General features: G+C 42.5%; 1 pseudogene; it reads right to left on the bottom strand.

The window, feature by feature from the left end:
• Positions 1-9,654: 9,654 nt before the first annotated feature.
• On the bottom strand, positions 9,655-10,768 carry LOC146802411 (macrophage-capping protein pseudogene; annotated as a pseudogene).
• Between the last annotated feature and the right edge of the window lie 10,425 nt (positions 10,769-21,193).

Here is a 21,193-nt window from a genome sequence, read left to right as displayed (position 1 = left end):
CGGTGTTTCTCCCTTAGGCTGACAGACATTTCTAGAAGCATTGAGTACCAGGGTTGTCTGGCCCATGTTGGCGTTACGATAAAGAGGGCTATGAAGCCTACCTCATATTCCTGACCACATATGGAATGAGTGGGAACGGTGGAAAAAAGCATATGCAAATATCTGTGACTAATTCATCCATAGGCTTCTGCCTATTGACTGTAGGTGACTACACATTTATTTTACACGTGAACACATTTCACCTTCTCACATCAGGTTAGATCATTGGATTGTGAGGCCTTTATTAAAAGTTAGGTTTTAAACATAAATTGAGACTCACTCCTGCTCTTTTCCTTGTCACAGTTTTATTGCTTAGGTAAAGGTCAGCAAGGTGTCATGTATACCCTCCATATACCTTAGATTCTTATTCTAGATGGAGCAACATCATAGGTTAATAAATGAAACACAAGATGGTATTGTATAGTGCCCATCCAGAACTTACATATTTTAAAGTGCTCTCATATGTAATGATAAAAAAATGAGATTGTCCTGTTTAAGATTCTAAACTTCAGCCACTGGACTGTCTCACTTTCTGACATCAACAGTTAATGCTTTGTCCTGGGTTCTTGAAGTGCTTGATTAGAGCATTGCAGATTTGATTAGAACATGGCGTAATGCAGGGAAATCTTTTTGGGGCAGTGTTTACATTGAGCAAACCTTGCCCAATGATAAACAGGAATCACTATTTTGGGTCAGTTTCCCCCTGCTAGCCCTTTGAGTTTGGATGCCTGAGAAACCTCTGATCTCTGTATCAAAAGCTTAATACTGGGGCTCCAGGGCTGTTTTGTTACATGCTTCAGCCCCACAGGGAGAGCTCAGTGGGCCTTCAGAGACACGGAGGTGCTGACTCCTTTCCTCTTTGCTCTTTGCTTTGCTGTCCTTGTCCCAGTGTTGACCGGAGACCAAAAGCAAAGGTACACGGGAAAATGGGGACGCTTTCCCACAAATGTTTGGAGCTGCAAGAGTGACTCTCTCAGGGACTATGGCATTTGTGTGGGTGGGGCTTTGGAGTGACACTGGGCGCTGGGCAAGTACTCACAGCTGCCCTGGACATAGACTTCGATGTTTCACCGTGGTTTACGTCCAAAGAGTTCCCTGGATCTCCTGCACATCAGAGGCAATTAAAGACACGGTATGTGGACTGGGCCATGGTTGGTGCAGTGGAACCTTGAAGGATCTCCCTCAAGTACATCGGCATCGAAGGGGTCTTCTACCCCGAAACCATCTGGCATCTCGGTGGCTGACTGCTGATACATCCTGACATGTGCTCAACATCAAAAGTGCTAAAGTGGATGGGTGTCTGATCGGTCGCCCTGTACTTGCTCCCATTCTCTGAGTGGTTGCACTTGAAAAGAAGAAAGACTCAGAGATTTGGATTTTGCAGATTTTATGTGAAATGCGGAATCGCAAACTGTTCTGTTTGACTGTGTCGAAGTTAGTGGAGTCAGTGCCCATACACGTTGTAAAACTAAGGGAGAAGTCACTCAGTACCCCATGGCTTTAAAACTTGCAATGTCAAATCCCTGCACTAGATGGTAGGAATATGCAAAGCATTTGTATCTACAGCCACTCACTTGTTTATAGATATCTAGAAGAAGGGCCACATGTGTCAATAGTGGAAATAGCGATTACCTAATTGCGATTTACTGCAAATCGCAGTTAGGTAATCTCTATTCCTAATGTATGAAATTCCATTCGTTTCATTTAGAAATTCCAAATGGGTCGCAAATCGACCTACCTCATGAACATTAATGAGGTAGGTTGCAATTTACCACCCATTGGGAATCTCTAGGAGTCAGCAGGCCACCATGTCCGTAATTGTTTTTAAATAAAGCAATCTTTTTTTTTAAATACAGCTTGTTTTCCTTAAGGGAAAACAGGCTGCATTTAAAAAAGAAAAATGAAAAGTTATCTTTTCATTTTTTAGGACCAGGCAGTGGTCCATGGGATCACTCTCTTCTTTGAAAAAAAACCTTTTGCTAACATGTGCAAAGGGGAAGGGGTCCGGACCCCCTTCCCATTTGCGAATGGGTTACCACCTACTGGAAGTAGGTGGCAAAATGAGAATGTTTTGTAACCGCATTTCGTCCCAAAACATTCTAACATACTGCTGCGGTACGGTATTAGGAAGTGACGGCCTAAAAGCACTACCTCCTAATTCCAAATTGCGATTTAGTAACATGTAACTGAATCGCAAATTGGAATTAATACATATCAACATGATTTTACCGGTTGCAAACGGGGCGATTCTGTGAACTGGGATATTTTCCACTGGTAAAATGCAATATATATGTGGCCCCAAATGTCTCATTTTCATGTAGATCACCATTTTTCTTTTTTAACTTCCTTTTAAAGTTCAACCTCCCCATCAGAGGTAATTTAATAAAATGGATGTAAAGGGGAAGTCATAATAACTGCAAAGACACAGAATATTGGGAAAGAACTCTTCTTTTAATTTCAGCCTATTAGAACTTGCAAATTCACTAACAATTAGTCCATACACAGCAAGATGGATGATTTTATTTATAATGCCATTTCATCAAGAAGACTCTCCCCACTTTAGAGCAATGCTGAAGAGTGCTTCATTTTTAGACATTTCTAAGGCAGTGACATGGAGATTAAATCACACAACTCCTCTGCATTACTGTCAAAACACTTATCTGAGTCAGGAGAGAGAGCCAGGAGTGTCAGGCTTGTTGGTGCAAACTCTGGCTGATACATATCTGGTAAATTAATTTATCTCTATTAGTCATTAACCAGATTTAAAAAACAAAAAAAGGTTTGGACATCCTAACTTAATTGAAGATTCAGAGAGAAGAAAACGTTATCTGTTGTGTATAGCTTAATAGACGTTCAACAACATGCACACCCGCAAGCAGCATTAATGTGATGTCATTAGAAATAATTCAGGTTCTTTCTGTCTATACTAAGTTCAACGTAGTGCTCCAAAAAAGAGTTTATGGACAAGACAGGATTTTATCCTTTCTATGGAGCCAACAGCACAGCATACACTAGTTGAACCACTCACACTAGAAAGAACCCTGACTTTTTGTGCTCATCTCGTGAAATCAGTCACAATTTTCATTTGACAGGTGGGCCAATGAGAACTAGGCATGCACTGAACTAAACTGTGTAACTAAAGAACTAAAATGAAAGAAAAGGAATCAACTGCCAATTTAAAAATGCGTCCCATAGCCATCACAACGAGAACTAACACAAGGGGTTCTACTTGCTTTTTGGGGAACTGGGTGATATAGGCTGTCTTGCAGTCTTACCCCCTCGGTGAACAGCTAAAGCTGCAGCCCCACAACCTAAATGTTCATGTTGTTCTTTGTTTATTCTAGCTATTGAGGCTATAGCTATCTTAAGAATTGTTTGTGGTATCCTCAAAGCAGGTTCTCTAGTCAACTGGGTAGTGTGCAGCTCCTCCCTTCTCTTCCAAGAACATAAACTGTGTCACACAGCAGCAATGCTACAGGTGTGAATCAAGAACTGCGCCCAGTCTAGAGGGCTAGTGCAATACACCAGAGATCCAGGCCCTAGTAGCATGACTGCTTTGCACTAGTGCAGAGGTGAAGGACAGCCAAACAAGTCCAACTTACTGTCTCACTCAGTTTAATGTAATCTATACATCCAACATGTGACAAAGGAGGAAGTAAGAGCCAACCAAAGTGCTGCCTTTTCCAAAACATCAACTACAATCACTGCTGCCAAAGTGTTCTGTGCAGAGCAGACAACTGATCAAGTCAATTTTGTGGATCACACATCAGAGCACCAAGCTGCCTTGGTAACAAGCAGAAACACATCAAGATAGAGAAATTGTCACTCTTTGAGCAGATGTAACCTACTTCAAGAAAGGGATTGGGCTGACAACTCCGGTTCATAAGGTAGAATAGGTCTTTGACAGGAGGTTCTGAGATAGAGCAGATGCAAGGTGGCATGCCCACCCCGGACAATATATAAAAGTGGTGCGCAGTTCCTAACTGGACGAATGGGGAAAGGGAGGTCTTTCTTCGTGATGCCCTCACACACCCCGGAGGATGTCATGCTTCATCATTGGGCCTTGCTCCACATCGGGCCGGCACTGTAATGCCCGATGGGCTCCCGTAAACGGGGCTCTTTGTCGGAGATCTTTTGAAGAAGCCGTAGGGTGCATGCGGGTGGGAGGGCTGGGTAGTGCACGGATAAGTGAAGTAAAATAGGTCAGGAGCAGTCCTACTCTCACCAGGTCTACAGTACCCTAGTACTAGCCTACTAGGGTACCCCCTACCGAGTCTGGCAACTAATTAATAATTATAGACCCAGATGGTAGTGCACCACTCACAATTTAGTTTCCTCCGGTCCTGATGAAGTGTCAGTTGACCCGTTAGGGGCAAATGGGGCACGAAACATGTTGACCCACTACACTTTGGCAGCGCTTTAGGAACATTACATCCGCTTAGGGCAGCCACACTTTTTCATGAGGCTAGAGCTACCTTAATATTAAAACTAGTTCAGAGTAGGACTGCTCCTGACCTATTTTACTTCACTAATCCATGTACTACCCAGCCCTCACACCGGCACGCAGCCTACGGCTTCTTCAAAATATCTCCGACAAAGAGCCCCGTTTACGGGAGCCTGTCGGGCATTGCAGAGCTGACCCGACGAGGAGCAAGTCCAAATGATGAAGTATGTCATCCTCCGGTGTGTGTGAGGGCATCACGAAGAAAGACCTCCATTTCCCCACACCTCCGGTTAGGAACTGCACACTCCTTTGATATACAGTCCCCTTCAGGAGCTAGTGTGTAGGACCTGTTTAAATATAGCTCCCAGTCCCTCCTTTTTTGATACACCCCAGACAATGCCAGCCTGCATCTCTTAATCAGCACACAAGTCCCAATGGACGTATACCATTCACTCAAGTGTCATTAACACACACACAGTTTACCTAGATAATGGACAATTGACCTCAGTTACAGACTTTATGGACCTTTACTTGGCAAGAACCTGCAGGCATTCCTCTTCCTCCTCTCACCCTTACCCCACCCCCTCACATTTGATCCCTCACCCCCTTGTATTAATCAGCCACTGCAAATGTATTGATACCTGCCCAATGTTGTGAGGGTGTGTGTTCTTTCTCAATTGCTTTTACCGCAATGGGGACTATAGTAATGCTTGTTGTGGCCATTCTTCTCATCAGAATAAAAGCTTCTATCAGAATATCTGGCAATTAAATATCAAAACACATCATCTATGCTAAGCGGTCATTTACACATGAAGAATACGACAAAGAAGGCACTTTATATTTATAATAGTTTTGAATTGATTTACACCAAATCTTAAATGACACTTCACTGGACTAATATCTAGCTTTCTGCCAAATTTGGTGTAATTCCGTTTAGCAGTTCGGGCTGTAGCCATGTCTAAAGTTCCTATGAGACTTAACATGGGGGAAAAGCACTCCCCCCCTTCTCTCAGCCACCACTCAACGGATCAACCCGAAAGACAGCAGCTGAAGTGAGTGTCATACTAATTTTGAAAATTATGCGAGGATTCATCAAATGGCGCCATAGCTATTGGCAAAACAAAAAGTGCTTTTCCTAAGTCCTAACAATAACTACTGACTGTCGACCGCCAATAACTACTGACTGGCGACCGCCCGTAGGTAATATATATAGGTAATATTTATAGGTAATATATATCACTAATATTATCCTGCTCTCCTGATTTCATCCACCTGGCGGGATCGGTGCAGGTACAAGACCTGCTTCACATCCAACAAAAATCTTGTAACTTTTCCCAAGAAAGAACCCGCACTCCAGGAATGTCGATTTTACGATCAATTTCAATCAGCTTGGTTGACACATTTCAATGGTCTTTGTCAAAGCCGTGCAACAAAGTGAATAGTGCCCTGGTTCCATTAAACACTATGTGTCATCCTTTAAAAAAGAAAATGGTGAAAAGACTTTCTGTCAGTCACTCGTAAAGTACATACAGGAGCAACACTGTATCCATAATTTTAAATTAAGTCATATGTCCTCATAATTCCAATTTCCATTTCACAAGAATGATTATTGTATTGTGTGTAATTGTCAAAGATATAAACAAAAAATACATTACAACATACTCATACAGGTTGCCTGATGCGGTTTCAAGTTTTACATGAAAATACACCTTTCTCAGTGGAAAGTGAAAACACCAGCATTATCAGACATGACAGCTCTAAATACATTTCCAAGTGGCAGGCGTGATGCATAATCACAAATTAACAGGTGTTAAGCATATTTAACAGATGCATTGCCCTGGGGCTGGTAACAATACAAAAACTGAATTTACACAGTTGGCATGAGAACAGTCTCAAAATATAGCTTTCTCAGTGGAAAGTGAAAACCCCGGCATTATCAGACAGGGCAGCTATAAATATATCACCAAGTTTCAGGCATAATGCATGATTGCAAATTAACACACGTTAAGCACATTCTCTTCTAAATGGTATCAGTTGTCGCTCTGTGGTCAGGTATGTAAGGCAAAATTAACTAATAAAGAAAAGGAAAGAAGAACAAAGGAAAAAGGAGGAGGAAGAAGAAAAAGGTTACTCTTGGTCTGATTGACCAACCCATGTGCACATGCAGTTCCTCTTCTTAATTAGGCCCCCAGCGTGTCTACTGTTGAGCATGATGATGTACTCTTACTCCTTTGTTCTCAGAATGTGTTATCTCTCGCCACCTCTCATGTTCATAACAGCCCTGTCAATTCTGAAGAATGAAATCTTATGAGAATCTGTTGCATGTACCTATCGCCAGTGGCATGCAACAGGATAGTTGGGATCTCTGTTTTATTACCCGCCAGAGCTCCAATATCCTCTTTTTTACTGGAAAGATTGTACTACCCACGTACTGCAGACCAGAGGGGTAGACCAGGACATAGATCACAACGTCTCTGTTGCAGTTTATAAACCTCTTGATCTTACCTTCCCTACCCATTGGTAGTGAAAACATTTTTTTGTTGGTGCTATGGGAACAAGCCTTACACTTACCACACTTAAAGGACCCCTGCTGTTCTCTAAGACAGTATCGTGAATCTGTTTTTTGTTTCAAGGGGTAGCTGTATACTAACATGTCTTTCAATGACTTGCTATTCCTGTACTTTATCAAGGGGTGAGTGCTCACCAAATCACTTACGACTGGGTCCGATCTTATCAGGTGCCAATGTTTGGTTACCGCCCATCTGACCAAGTCCGACTCGCTATTGTGAAGAGTCTAACTTCTTTGCCTCGCTCTTTTTTCTTTTTCGGTGTCAGTAGGCTGTCCCTGCTAACACCCTTGACCTTTTTCCAGGGTGCCTTCATGACCTTCCCTGGGTAACCGCTGGATTTTATTCTACCCACCATTCTAGCCTGTTGAGTTTTAAATGTCTCAGGGGTGCTGTTATTCCTTTTAACTCTAGGCATCTCCTCATATAGGATGATCCACTTGAGTCTAGGAAGATGGTGGCTGCAGGCATGCAAAACACTATTGCCAGCAGTGCTTTCCCTAAAGAGGCGTGTCTGTATAACACCTTATTCCACTGTGACCACTACATCTAGGAACTCCATGGTTGTTCTGTGTGTCTTGCATGTACATTTGAGGTTCAAATCATTATTCGCAATTCAAATAATAAATGCATGCAAAAAAGAACTTCTGTGGGCAACCCCAAATTATGAAAAGGTCATTTATATATCATGTCCAAAAAGGCAGGGGTTGGGTCTAATTCTCATTTGCTTCTGTCCAGATGTACTTAGCATCCCACCACCCCATGCAAATAAATAGCTGGGAGCAAAGCAGCTTCTCATCGCTGCCCTGGTAAGTTGCATAAACCATCGGTTATAAAAAAAAAAGTTATGTTCTAGGAAAAACTGTAGCATGCTAAAACGCATCATGGAGTGATCATATAAGAATTATGGTTTGTCCCTGAAAAAGCGTTTACAGGCCCATATACCTAGATCATGTTCTATGCAAGTGTACAAAGACACAACATCTATGTTCACATAGATGTAACTTGGTTGCCACAGGATGTTTTGAATTTTTGTTATAAATTCCATACTGTTCCTACAGTAAGCTGGTAAGTTGAAGATGTAGGGACAAATAAAGTAATCAAGATCGATGGAGGTGTTCTCCAGCAGGCTGTTATTAGCGGATATAATGTGCCTTCCTGGTGGATCTGTGCCATGATTATGTATTTTTGGCAGCATATAAAAATACAGTGCTATGGGTTCTTGACCATTTAGCCCTGTTCATGCCAGTTGGAGAATAAGGTATGGTATTGTGTGATGGTTTGTTTGTATATTGTCTATGATGACCTGACATAACTGCCTAACATCTCCTACTGCCTTTTAGTCCCTTTTCTGTATGTATTCACATCCCATAGGACAACAATACCACCCTTGTCTGTGGGCTTAATGATAAACGAGGTGGCTTTGCTCAAAGTATCAAGAGCGAACTGCTGTCCTTCTGTTAAATTCCTGACATAATCATTGCTGCTACTCTTCCACAGATGCAGGAGCTCCTGGGTTACAATCTCATAGAATGTATCAAAACACTTAGATTACAATTAGATTTTGGTCTAAAATCATTCCTGCTGGTCCTATCTATTTCAAATTTCAAAGTACATAGTAACTCTCTCTACTTCTCCCAATCTTTACCTCAAAGTTCAAATTCCCTCAATGCAGCCAGATCTTCAATATAGCCAATACAAAAGTTATGATAGGTAGGATCATTCACAATATCAACAATGTTACCCCAAACTTTCCGCTTTTCCTTCTGTTGAGTAAAAACTTTTAACAATTTCAATTTCCTTATGAACAGAAAAAGGTGAATGTGAGTCTTGGAATAGTCAAAATTGGCAATGGGACTAAAGGACAACCCTAATTCCAAAAGAGAATGTTCATCCCTATTCAGTTCATGGGTAGATATATTATTAACTGTTAAATTGTTCTCACTCATTATTTGTTCCTCTTGTTTGTCATTTCACTCATACAGCAGGTTTTTTTTGTTACACTGGTGCCTCCACTCCTGGTTTTCCTCCTCTATGGTTGCCCCCTCCTCTTTGTGTTGGCGGTCTTTTCCTAGTTCCTTGGCTTTGTTGTAAAAAACAACATTCCTCTAATGTTGTAAAAGGTAGGGTATTGGGGTTAGCAGATCCCTGCACATCCTCCAAATATAAAAAGGTGTCCGAGCTGCACCCAGACGTTGCAATTTCTTGCTGTGCCAACAAACTCAATTGCCTGAACTCCTTCTTACCAGTGTTGCATTTCCTCCCATATGTGAGAATTTGACCTGTAGCATAGTCTATCGTATCTTTCAGGAATTCACGCTTTTTTTAACCTTTGAGTTCCTTGTATGTCTCGAGCCTTGTGTCGAAGACCTTTAAGAAAACCTTAATTTCCTCCTTGGGTTTTTTCAACTCCTACATTACCTGATCCAATTTGATTGTAGCATATTTGGAAAGCAGCCCTAGCATGTTCTTGCAAGTCTCTGCCATCTACAGGGACCATTCCTTGAGTAAATCTAGGGTGGTGGTTCTGATAAGTAGGTTTAATCAGTATCCACAAACCCTGTGGCACTCTCCCCACTTCAATGTAGGATAATTTTTTTTATTAAACTGCTTTATGAGTGGCAAAAACTGAACAAAATATTCCTTTTGTGGGCGAATGAATGGAAACACCTTCCGAGCAGCCGGCAATGGAGAGTTATGCCCAGGCCTTGAAGAACTGCTTGAAGAGTCCGCTCTCGTTCTCCTCAGACACGATCTGCACCTGTGTTGTGCTAGCTTATTTCATTTGTGTGATGAACTCGTTTGCCATGTCCAAGGACTTCTGCCGATCTTCCTTGTTAGCCTTCTTGCCTTTCCAGACCAAGATTCTTCCATTCTTGCCATTGTCCAGGATGAAGCAATCGTTGGAGTCGAGCAGCTGCTTGGCGAAGGGACTGCTGTCACTCACCTTGGTCAGGTCCAACTTGCCACTGGCATTGGAGACCTTGTACAGCACAGCGGCTTGTGCATTCTGTTCATCAGCCTGTTTGTCCTCCTCCGGGTTCCCTTCCTTCAGAGCAGGTTTTGCACCCAGGATCTTAATCATATCTTCAGGCTCCTCCCCTTCCTGTACGATCTCCACATGAGCCTTTGAATTCCGCTCATTGTCCCGGATCTGGGTGGCAACGTCCTTTGCTTTGTTGCGCTCTAGGATGTTAGACTGCGAACCACTCCAGACAAAGAGTTTCTCGCCAAGGTCTCCCTTGTTGAAGCTCGCCCAGCTGAGAGCCACTTCAGTCGCTCGGATGTTCTTCTTCCCTTTAACCACGTAGAGTTTCTTGATCTGGGAAAGATCTGTGTGGAGTCCAGAAGCGACACCACCTTCCTGGTACTTGATTCCATTGGGGAAATAGCTCATGAACTTCTCGGACTCGTTGCCCAGGGCCTCACGGTACTGCACGGGGTGTCCATTCAGGTAGGTGTCCAACTGGGTGCAGAACATGGCACTGGCCCCCTGCTCATCCACAGAGGTGTTCTTACCGATCCAGAAGTGGAGGTTGGAGCCACCGTTTGCCACATTGTTGAGCAGCAGGTAGGAGTCTCCAGAGTAGAAGGTGCCGATCTGCTCCTTCAGCACCAAGACCAGCTCCATCTTCTCCACTCTGAAGATATGAAGTCCGGGCTGGTGGACGCATGGGTCAAACATCATGGAGTGCCGGGTGCTGTCGTGTCAGAGAAGCGGGTGATCCGTCCGGTTCCCTCCTGCTGCTCTTCAATGTAGTTGTTTAAGGAAATCATCTCTCAGTCTCAACTGCGGTTAATCTCTTTCTTGCTAAATTTCTCATACTAGGGCAAGCTCTGCTTCAAAGTACTCAGTGCCTCTGAGGTGCTGGAGATGTTGTGACCTGTACCAGATCTGCTCCAGTCTCATTTTGATTGAAAAGGCTGCATGCCAGATCAAGCCTCTTTATAATTTCACTAACAAACAAAGGTTAAAAGGACAAACAATTAGGCGTGGCAATAATATCTTACTTTGCATTAAAAAAGCCTTAGAAATTCACTGAAAAGGAAAGGTTAAAAGGATGTTATAGTTAGGTAAAAATTAACAAAACCACTGGAATTCCCCAGTTATAGTTATCTCAAGGATTTATATCTCGTGCAATAAGGTTACAATAACTTGCGCCCCCACCATGCAGAGTTTTGTCATCAATGATGTCATTATAAATGTTATAGTGATATTATCAATGATGTCATACAACATGTTATAAGTGATGTAACATATGGGATAATTACTAGCTGTGGATGGCAAGTTATAGTCACCTTAGGCCAGGAATTATTGTTGCTTGAGATAAATATAAGTGGTGAATTTCAGGGGTTTTCTTAATTTAAAATGGTATGTTTTCATTGACATTTCCACCTAACAAAAATGTTTATTTTTTTTCAGTAAATTTCTTAAGGATTTTTTTAATGCAAAGTAACCCTATCCACCAGAGCCCAGGTGGGTGCCCTGGTGCCCACATGGGACACCCACAAAAGACTATGCTGGGTGCCACAGGAAGATCCCCAGGGCCCTTGTGGCCCTGCTGGCTCTCCACACACCCATCCTGTGTGCATCAGTAGCCGGAATTGCTTCTGCCTGGCAGAGGTTTTTGCATGCTTCAACCGGGAAGATGCAATCTGAGATTCCCTGCCCACAAGAGCGTGGTCACAGAAACACATGCCTGCTCCCACCCAGCAGTATCACTTTTAAAGCTCCCATGTCTACCATTCCCATGCTCCTGTAGGCAGAAAAACTACGGTGTCCCGGGGGTGGACTACCCGGGGCACAGTTGGTTAGCTGGCCCTGGGCTTGAGGAGCGAGGCAGCGTGCCCCCTCCCCTTTCAAATTATATTCACTCCTGGGGATGGGGTTCTAGGGGCTTTTTCAGGCTTGGGAGATGGGCCACGTACCCTCACCTTCCTTTTAATTTTGGCTCAAAGGGATGGGCTTCCAGGTCTTCTAAGGGCCGGGGCAGGGGGGCTGCACATGACCCTTTCCTTTTTTAGCATTTGGCTCCAGGGGATGGGGTCCTTTGGGGTTTTTTAAGGCTTATCGAGAGGGCGGTGTGTCCCCCTCTTCTTTGTGATTATGTTGGCCTTGGGAGATGAGGTCCCTAAGGCCTCCAAGAGACTTGAGGAAGTGTGGCCTCATGCCCCTCCCCATAACATTTAACTCTTGAGCCCTTGCCCACTATATGGTATATATTTATTTTTGGTAGCTCAGGAGCCCAAACTTTTTGTTTTAATTCTGCTGAAGATTCGAGGAAAGTTAAGAATTTTTTTTATCCCCTGGTGGTGGTCCCTTTGGGATCCTCTGCCAGGCTTAGGGGACAGGATATCCCAACCCTGACCCCTTATCTTTAACATGTTTTTTCAAGGACTTCAGATTGAGTCCCAAATCCTAAGAAACTCTGGACTCTTGTCTCAGTCCCAAGTCCTAAGATGGCTGTGCCACATCCTTGTTGATGTGGTGGCAGCCAATCATATCTTCGCTGGAGATCTGTTGACCCAGTTGATTCTCCACTGCATGAAATATACAAGGTATTTGAGCTGTAATTGCTAAAAACCTACTCAACAGATTTACACCAAATCACAAATAGCACACTTTCTGACCAAGATCTAACTTTCTGCCATATTTTGTATAATTTCGTTCAGCAGTTTTTGCGGTATCACTGTTCAATGTTTCCATGGAAATTGAATTGAGAAATAACGTTTTGAAATCATTCCTTTTTTCTCGGGCCCCCACTTAAAGGATTACCCTGAAACTTTCCAAGAAGGAGCTGAGGTAGAGTAGTCTTTTTTTCTGGAAAGTTTTGTGAAGATTCATTAAACAGAGCCAAAGTTAATATGAAAGCAAAAACATTTTTCCTATGGAATGTAGACCTAATTATAACTAACCAATGGTGACTACAACTTGGTAATATTGATATATAGCAGGGCTGTAGGCCGAACTGCATAGGGTTTTTTTCATTTTGCCAGAGTAGACTATGAAAATTGGAGACTCTGGAGTGTGCAGGTTTTGTGTCAGCAGTACGAAGCTTCATCTGCTAATTTGATAAATGACAGAGCCCCCCGCTACCTGATTGCCATGCACCAGCTGCATTATATATACTTGTTGCACAGTGGTGGTCACCACTGTGTAGTTCTAGATAGGACTTAGGTGCTATAGGAAATGGATTTTTCATTTTTGCTAATACCTTTGGTGCTGTTTGATGAATATGCACAAAAAGGTACCAAAGAAATGTTCACCCACATCAGCTCCATTCTTGAAAGTTGCAGTGTGATCTGTCAAGCAGGTGCTGAAAAAACACGGGTGCTCCAAAAGGCGAAATCCCATGCAATTTCCATAGGTATTTTTGAGCAGTGCTATAGTCAAAACAGTCTAACAGAATCACACCAATTTGGGCAGAAAGCTAGATCCTTACACAGAAAGTGGGCTTTTTGTTATTTGATGTGAATCCCTTCAGTAGTTTGCGAGAATTTAAGGGTCAAAATGTATAAGTATCTTGATGATTTAGTTCAGGGGACACTAGCGGGACACTCCTAAGCATGTGAAATCAAAAAACAGAACGATTAGCCAAGAGGCCCATTTTCCCATTAGCCATCTTACTCTTGTGGGTCAGTCATGAGAACCCAGCTCACACGAGAGCATGTACTATGATTGGCTGGCTGCAACACAAAGAGAAATATTGGGGCCACCATTACTGGATGCTGGGACTCCAACGCATACAAAACGCCTCCGCACGCCTCATCCTCGACATTCTTCGCCACACCCACATCACTGCCAACCTGAAAGACCTGCACTGGCTCCCAGTCAAGAAGAGGATAACCTTCAAGCTCCTCACCCACGCCCACAAAGCACTACACAATGCCAGACCAGCATACCTCAACAAGTGCCTCACCTTCTACACCTCAAACCACCAGCTTTGCTCCGCAGACCTCGTCCTCGTCACCATCGCACACATCCACAGGACCTCCACCGGTGGCAGATCCTTCTCCTACCTCGCTGCCAAGACATGGAACACCCTCCCCACACAGCTGCGACAGACCCAGGACCTGCTGACCTTCAGGAGACTTCTCAAGACCTGGCTGTTCGAGCAGTAGCTGCACCCCCATCCCCCGCTCAGCGCCTTGAGACCCTCACGGGTGATTAGTGTGCTCTACAAATAATTGATTGATTGATTGATTGATTGGGACTTGGTCCCGTGTCCTGAATTTGTAAACAAAATACCATAGAAGGGGTATCATATCCATGCCCCCTGTACTTTTCTGTGGGGGTCCTGAAAGGATCCTCCCTGGGGTCAAAGTATAATAGTAAATATTTTCAAACGGTTCACCAACCCCATGGGACTCTCTTTAAGAACAAGCAGTATATGTTCAGAGCTATTTCTAGGGAGACTAGACTTGACTACACTTAAGTTTCATTATGAGGGCATGCCTTTAATGCACACAACCTACTAGAGATAACATTTGGTTGGTGCAGAGTCTCAGAGAGGCCCGTCCCTCACCAAACCCTAGTACGTACAGCCTTCGCACTGTATAGAGGTCTCTTCGGAAAAGCCAGTTTTAGAATTGGCATCCTGTGTGTGGTTCCCCCTGACTTTTTTCCTTGTGACCCCTGTTTGCTGACTTTCATTTTTGCTGGCTTTAGGATTCCGGACTCTTTACTACTGATAACCAGTGCTAAAGTGCATATGCTCTGAAATCAAAACATGGCAACATTGGCTTATCCACAATTGGCATATTTAATTTACTTATAATACCCTAGTAAAGTGCCCAGGGGCCAGTACATTAAATGCCACTACTGGACCTGCACACTGATTGTGCCACCCACTTAGGAAATTTCCAAATGGGGAAAGAAAGAGATTTGGAGTTTGAGTCTCTGGACTCACAATTTTAGACTGCAGTGCAGTTTTAAACTGCCATTTTCGACCTGGAAAAAATAGCATTTTGCTAGGCCTATATCCTCCTTTTTAATACATATAGGTTACCCTTAGTGTAGGCACTAAGGGCCATATTTTCAAGAATGGCGATAACAAGGATAAGGAAACTGCCGCTAAAGCGGCGATAAGGAGCTTGATAATATGCCCTAGAGAATTCCAAAGATGCCCAGGTTCTGGTGTGAAGGACCACAAACCTGGGCTTCTATTGTAAATTCTCTAGGGCATATTATCAAGCCCCTTATCGCCACTTTAGCTGCAGTTTGCTGCCGCTAAAGCAACGATAATATTATCGCCGTTCTTGATAATATGGCCCTAAATGTCAAAAGGGCATAAAATGCCTGGTATGTAAAAAGTAGGACATGTGTACTTAAGTTTGACTAGTCCTGGCAGTTAAAAAAAAACAAAGTTGTTTTTCACTGTGGCAAGGCTGGCTCTCCCATAGAAAAGGACAGGGTTCATTATAACTCTTTCTAATGCATATTTTCAGGTTGGGATGAGCTAGAAAAATGATTCAAGGACTGATTTTAATAGTAATTTAAAATCCACGTTAATGGTCAGGTCGGATTTTAAATTACTGTTATGAGAATGCCACTTTTGGAAAGTTGTCATTTTTCTGCCTAAACGAAATGTGCCTTTCTGCCAGCATCAAGGGTCAACTGACTGTTAATGGCTCTCCTGTGGTATGATGTGCATTCCTCCCAGACAAGAGGACAAAGGGCCTGGTGTCTGTATCCAGCCATTCCTGCCTTCAGAAGAAGCTACCCTGTCACTGGCAGATGCAGCACACACCTGAGCCTGCCTGGTCTTTGTTTCACTTGTCAGGCTGGAGCCAAACCCAGGGGAAAAGGAAGAACTAACCAGACCTTTTTTAGAACCAGGTAAAGGGATGTCCCCCACCCACAGGCTGGCACTGGGTATAAAAGCCGCATCCCTAGAACCTGAATGCAGAATACTCCTGGGCCTGTGAAGACTCAGAAAAAGGACTGTCCTGCGATCTGGAGCCTGACGAAGATTGTACTTGCTTTACTTGAGCCTAGGATCAGGTGGCTGATCTCCAGTGTGTAATACAGGGATACAACAACTTCCAGAGTCATTTTTTGCTTCCCAGATGACCAACCCCACTGGACCTGACCTGGTCCACACTGCTGGCCTCAGTGAGAGTGAGTCCTGATGCCCAAGCAATATCGCTAATGTCCTGGACACTTTGCTGTAGTCAGAGTGCACTTCTCCCTGTCTAACTGAAGGTTTTACCAGAACTGACAGAGCAACAGGAGCCCTGCAGTGCCTTGTGGTTCCTAACAAATGGCTTTCCGGGATCTTATGCTGAGTGAAACAGAGCCCCACAGAGCTGGGAAGCTCACAACCGGAAGCCTTGCTGTATTCAACGTAGTGCAATGTATATCGACCCAGAACTCCACAGAGCTGTGCCTCACAGCACAATCCTCAAGCAGTTAGGTAAAACTACAATTGGGAGGAACTTGGGTGCATACTATCAAGAAACAGTGTTAAAATTACTGCCGCTTTAGCAGCAGAAAACTGCCGCTAAAGCGGCGATAATGGGTTTAATAATATGCCGCAGAGAATTCCCATAGAAGCCCATGATGACACCAGAACATGGGCTTCTATGGGAATTCTCTGCGGCATATTATCAAGCCCATTATCGCCGCTTTAGCAGCAGTTTTCTGCCGCTAAAGCGGCGATAATTTTAACGCCCTGCTTGATAATATGCCCTTTGGTCTTAAATTTGGCCCATGACCTATCACAGTTGATCTAAAATGTGACATTGACCAACCAGATATCCCTAGTTGGTGCTTCGTGCCTTTGAGCGCCATTTTTAACTAAAAGTTTAAAAGCTCATCAGTCCATTTCTATTGATTGAAAATGTGTTGTTGTGTTGTTTATGCATTTTATTTATTAAAATTTGCTCTAATTTTTTTTATTGGTTTGGGATTGTTCTTGTGTGGTTTTTACACATTAAAACTATGTGAGTGCTGCAAACATACTTTACACATTGCCTCTATGTTAAACCTGACTGCTTGTCTGCAAAGCTACTAGAGGGTTAAGCACAGGTTTACTCAGTGACTTTTGTGGTTCACCTTAAAAAGGATAGTGAATATTATTTTAGGTGAGTTTTCACTCCCTATACTCATACTCCGATTTCTTGCAATGTGATTTTACTATCCAACTAGGGGATGCAAGCTCATTTCCCTTTCTGGGATTAGTTTCCATGGCATGCCTCTTTAAAAAAAGCCCACAAATCGACAATGGAGATGTACGTTTCCTGCTTTATGTTATACAGGGAGGTGTTCCAATGTCATTGTGCATGGTATGTTGTTGAGGGTATGTGATAATAATTCTTGACTCCCAGGGAAATTGGAGAAGAAAGACAAGTTTAGGTTTATGGCAGATTCATTCTTGTTCAATATCAGTTTTTCACTGACATTTGAATTTAACTCACAGAAGCCAAATATGCCTTAGTACAAAAAGGTCCCTATTCAGACCTAGCTTAGCATGCTTCTCACAGCATCAAGAGACTAGGCAGGTGATAGAAGTAGTTAAGAAGAAGAAAGGGCCATATCAATGTGATGGCAATCTACTATACATAGCTACAGAGATTTTGCTTGGTACAAACATCAGGTGAACAACTTCCTTGCTGTCTAACCAAGAATCAAATTATATTTCAGTTTTATCTTGTTTGCACCAACCTCAACGATCGGCACCATGGATGGCAACACTTTACCTTGAATATTTTGTTGACTCGTTGGACTATAAAATAGACAATCCCAAAAGTCATGCACAATATCATACAAGCACCCAGAACAATCGTCTTTGCTAGAGCAGCTTGTCAACCATTTAAACATTTAATGGACTTGTTTGGCATCGATCCACAAATGCACCTAGAAAAACTGGGCAGATTTTAAGGGCACAGCTAGGTCCTGCTCTCCTCTGAAGAAACGGGGGCGGGTGTCTCATCACACTAGTGCATGATCCAGGCCTTAGCTCTTAGTTAAAACTGACAATGTCACCTCCCAGTCTGATCCTGCACACCTTTTTTTGTAAAGTTTTACAAGAGAAATTTTATTGAAAGAATACAGGTGTCAACATACAACATACAATATATCAAATTAAGCATATGTCATTTCAATATAAAAAACTTCCCAATAGCAATACATGAATTGGAATAATATATAATATAAATAATATTTACAGAAGTGGGAAGAGGGTATAGTTAATACCAAAATGTGATAAGGAAATAGTCAAAGGGATCAAGGCGGTTTAAGGACTTCTTGTTGGCATGGTTTAAGCATACGAGAGCACTTGGCACGTGCATCAATATACAGCGTAACGGGAGACCATAGTTTAAGACGCTTTGGCGCCAGAGATAAAGGATAAACAAAAGAAGTATCTAACCTGTGGTTATGGCAAACTGCATACCACCATGCCTGAAAAGAGATTTTGGTGAAGTCTTTCCAATTCCTGGTAATTTGCTGAAAGGCAACTGCTAATAACAAATCAATGATATTAACTGTAGATGGACAGTTGCTCCAAATAGGCGAAAGACTTCCCAAAAACACATGAGTAAATGAAAAAGCAAAGGTTGTACCAAAAATTGAATTAACTTGAGACCAAATAAGCTTCCAGAAATTATGAACAAATGGGCAGGAGAACAGCATATGGAACAAATCAGCATTCGGGGATGAGCATGTCCAACAAGTGTCTTTTACCAAGGGAAATTGTTTACTTAAAGAGTTCGGGCAAAGTAAGAGCCTATTATAAATAAAGAACAATGTTTGCGTTATATTGGCAGCTCTTGAAGATTTGCGTATCTTGGTCCAAATACTTCTCCAGACAGACACCTGCCACGTTGACTCCAAATTCTGCTCCCATGCGTCCTCTATCTTGGATTTTTGTCTGGTGTCCCTAGTGCAACATAAGTGATTGTAAAGAATGGAGGCTTTAGGTCTGGTACGTAATAAAGTGTGAAAACTATCAGGTGAAACAGAAGATTGGATCCCATCAGATGTGTTGATAAGTTGGGTGTACGTGTCAAGCACTGCCTTTCTAAGGAGATTGTATTTGGGAAGAAAAGAAGCAGGTAAATTAAACGATTTGCTTAGCGAAGTGAAGGGTACAACTTGTGAGTTAGAAAATAACTGGTAAATCCAAATTAAACCTTTCTGCCTCCACGTTTTCCATTTAAAGGGTTTATCATGGATTAGCAGGGAATGATTATGCCAGATTGTGGAGTTGAGGAAGGAATCAGGAGTGTTGTGAGTTGACGAGGAATTCGATCACAAAAGGAGAGATGTGAACTTGATTATAGGGGTGGACAAAGATTGCGGTTTGCGGGAAAAAGAGAGATATTCTTTAAAGGAAAATGGAGACAAAAATATGCTTTCGACCAAGGTCCATAAAGGACAGTCATCCGTGGGGTCAGTCAGCCAGTATGCAGATTGGCGAAGGAGGAGGGATTTATGAAACATGGAATAATTAGGAAAATTAACCCCTCCCTCAGATTTAGGGCGAGTAAGTTTAGATAGTGACAAGTGAGGTTTTTTATTGTTCCATAAAAAGGGAGAACGGATGGAATTCATTTTTTTAAAATTATTTGGCCGGTATAGGGACTGGAATGTTGGAGATAGTGAATAAGATTATAGGGAACAGCATCATCTTTATCGTATCAAGGCTTCCCCACCAGGACACGTAAAGATGATGTCACTCAGCAGTTAATTCAGAGATCTTTTGGGTGCACTTATTCAGACACAGAGATACTGTGTCGGTTATTGATGGAGTGAAGTGCATCTCTAAGTATTTAATATGATTCGGGTTTCATGTGAAGTGGGGTGATGCAAAATCGTCTTTAAAAGTGTGTTTGGTGAGTGGTAGGATCTCACACTTATCGGTGTTCAATTTGTATCCGGAAATAGAGGAGAAAGATTGCACTTCCGTTAAAAAAGCAGGTATAGAGACACTGGGCTGTGACATGAAGAGCAGAATATCGTCAGCATATGCTGCAAGTTTAATGTGAGAGTCCTTAAACTCAAACCCGTGTATATCTTTATTTTGGCGAATTTTTGAAAGGAAAGGTTCCAGGGCCAAATTAAAAAGGAAAGGAGATAAAGGGCAACCTTGACGCACACCTCTTCCCAAATCAAAAAAAGGAGAAATTAAACCATTGGCGCAGACAGCAGCGCGGGGGTTCGAATAGAGAATAGAGACTAGAGAGATAAACTTGGGGCCAAAACCAAACCATCTAAGAGCGTGAAAAAGGTATGGCCATTCAACTCTGTCGAATGCTTTTTCCGCGTCTAGCACTATTGCTGCCAGGGATTGTGTTAGGTGGGAAGATTTGGGCAAGACATCGAAAAAGAGTTGTGTATTATCTGTAATGAGTTGGCCTTTGACAAAGCCAGATTGTTCTTTCCCTCATAAGTTTGGTAAAAAGGATTCTAAGCGAAGAGCCAGGGCCTTGGAATTTTTTTATAATCTATATTAACCAGAGAAATGGGCCTATAATTTTTGCAAAATTTTGGATCTTTGCCTTCTTTGGGGATGAGACAGTTATGTGCTTCAGAGAAGGAGCCTGTGGAGTCAAATGGAAGACTAAAAGAGTGTACCAGAGAATGTAATTTGGGGAGTAACAATTTGGAGAAATAAAGAAAGCATTTGACCATAAAGCCATCCGGTCCAGGTGCTTTATCTTTTTTAAGGTTTGTAAGAGCGTCAAGAAGTTCTTTATGTGTGAGGTCTAATTCTAAAGTTGATAAATCCAGGGGGGTGTGTGAAAGTTTTGGGATGGTGGAAAAGAATTGAGTTAATGTATGATCCGTTGGGTGAGTTTCTGCGGTGTATAATGACTTATAAAATAAAGAAAATTCAGTTAGTATGTCTGTGTCTTTGAATTTTAAATTAGAGTGCTCGTCATATATAGAATCAATAGTTAATTTGTTATGTTTGATTTTGAAATAATTGGCTAGAACTTTTCCTGCTCTATTTTGACCTCCATAAAACTTTGCACTAGATTTTAGTAAGTACAAGGAAGCACTGTCAGTAGACTCCTTATTAAATTGAAACTTAGCTTTTATAAGAGCAGCCAAACAATCTTGCGAGTTTGAAGAATAGTAGGACTACTCCAGTCTCTTTATTTCCTGAAAAAGGTCAGCAGTACGTTTACGAGCTGC

This window comes from Triturus cristatus, chromosome 8 (genome assembly GCF_964204655.1).
Source record: "Triturus cristatus chromosome 8, aTriCri1.1, whole genome shotgun sequence".
NCBI classification, from domain to species: Eukaryota; Metazoa; Chordata; class Amphibia; order Caudata; family Salamandridae; genus Triturus; species Triturus cristatus.
The sequence above is the reverse complement of the archived record's forward strand: the minus strand, read 5'-3'. Positions and strand labels throughout refer to the sequence as shown.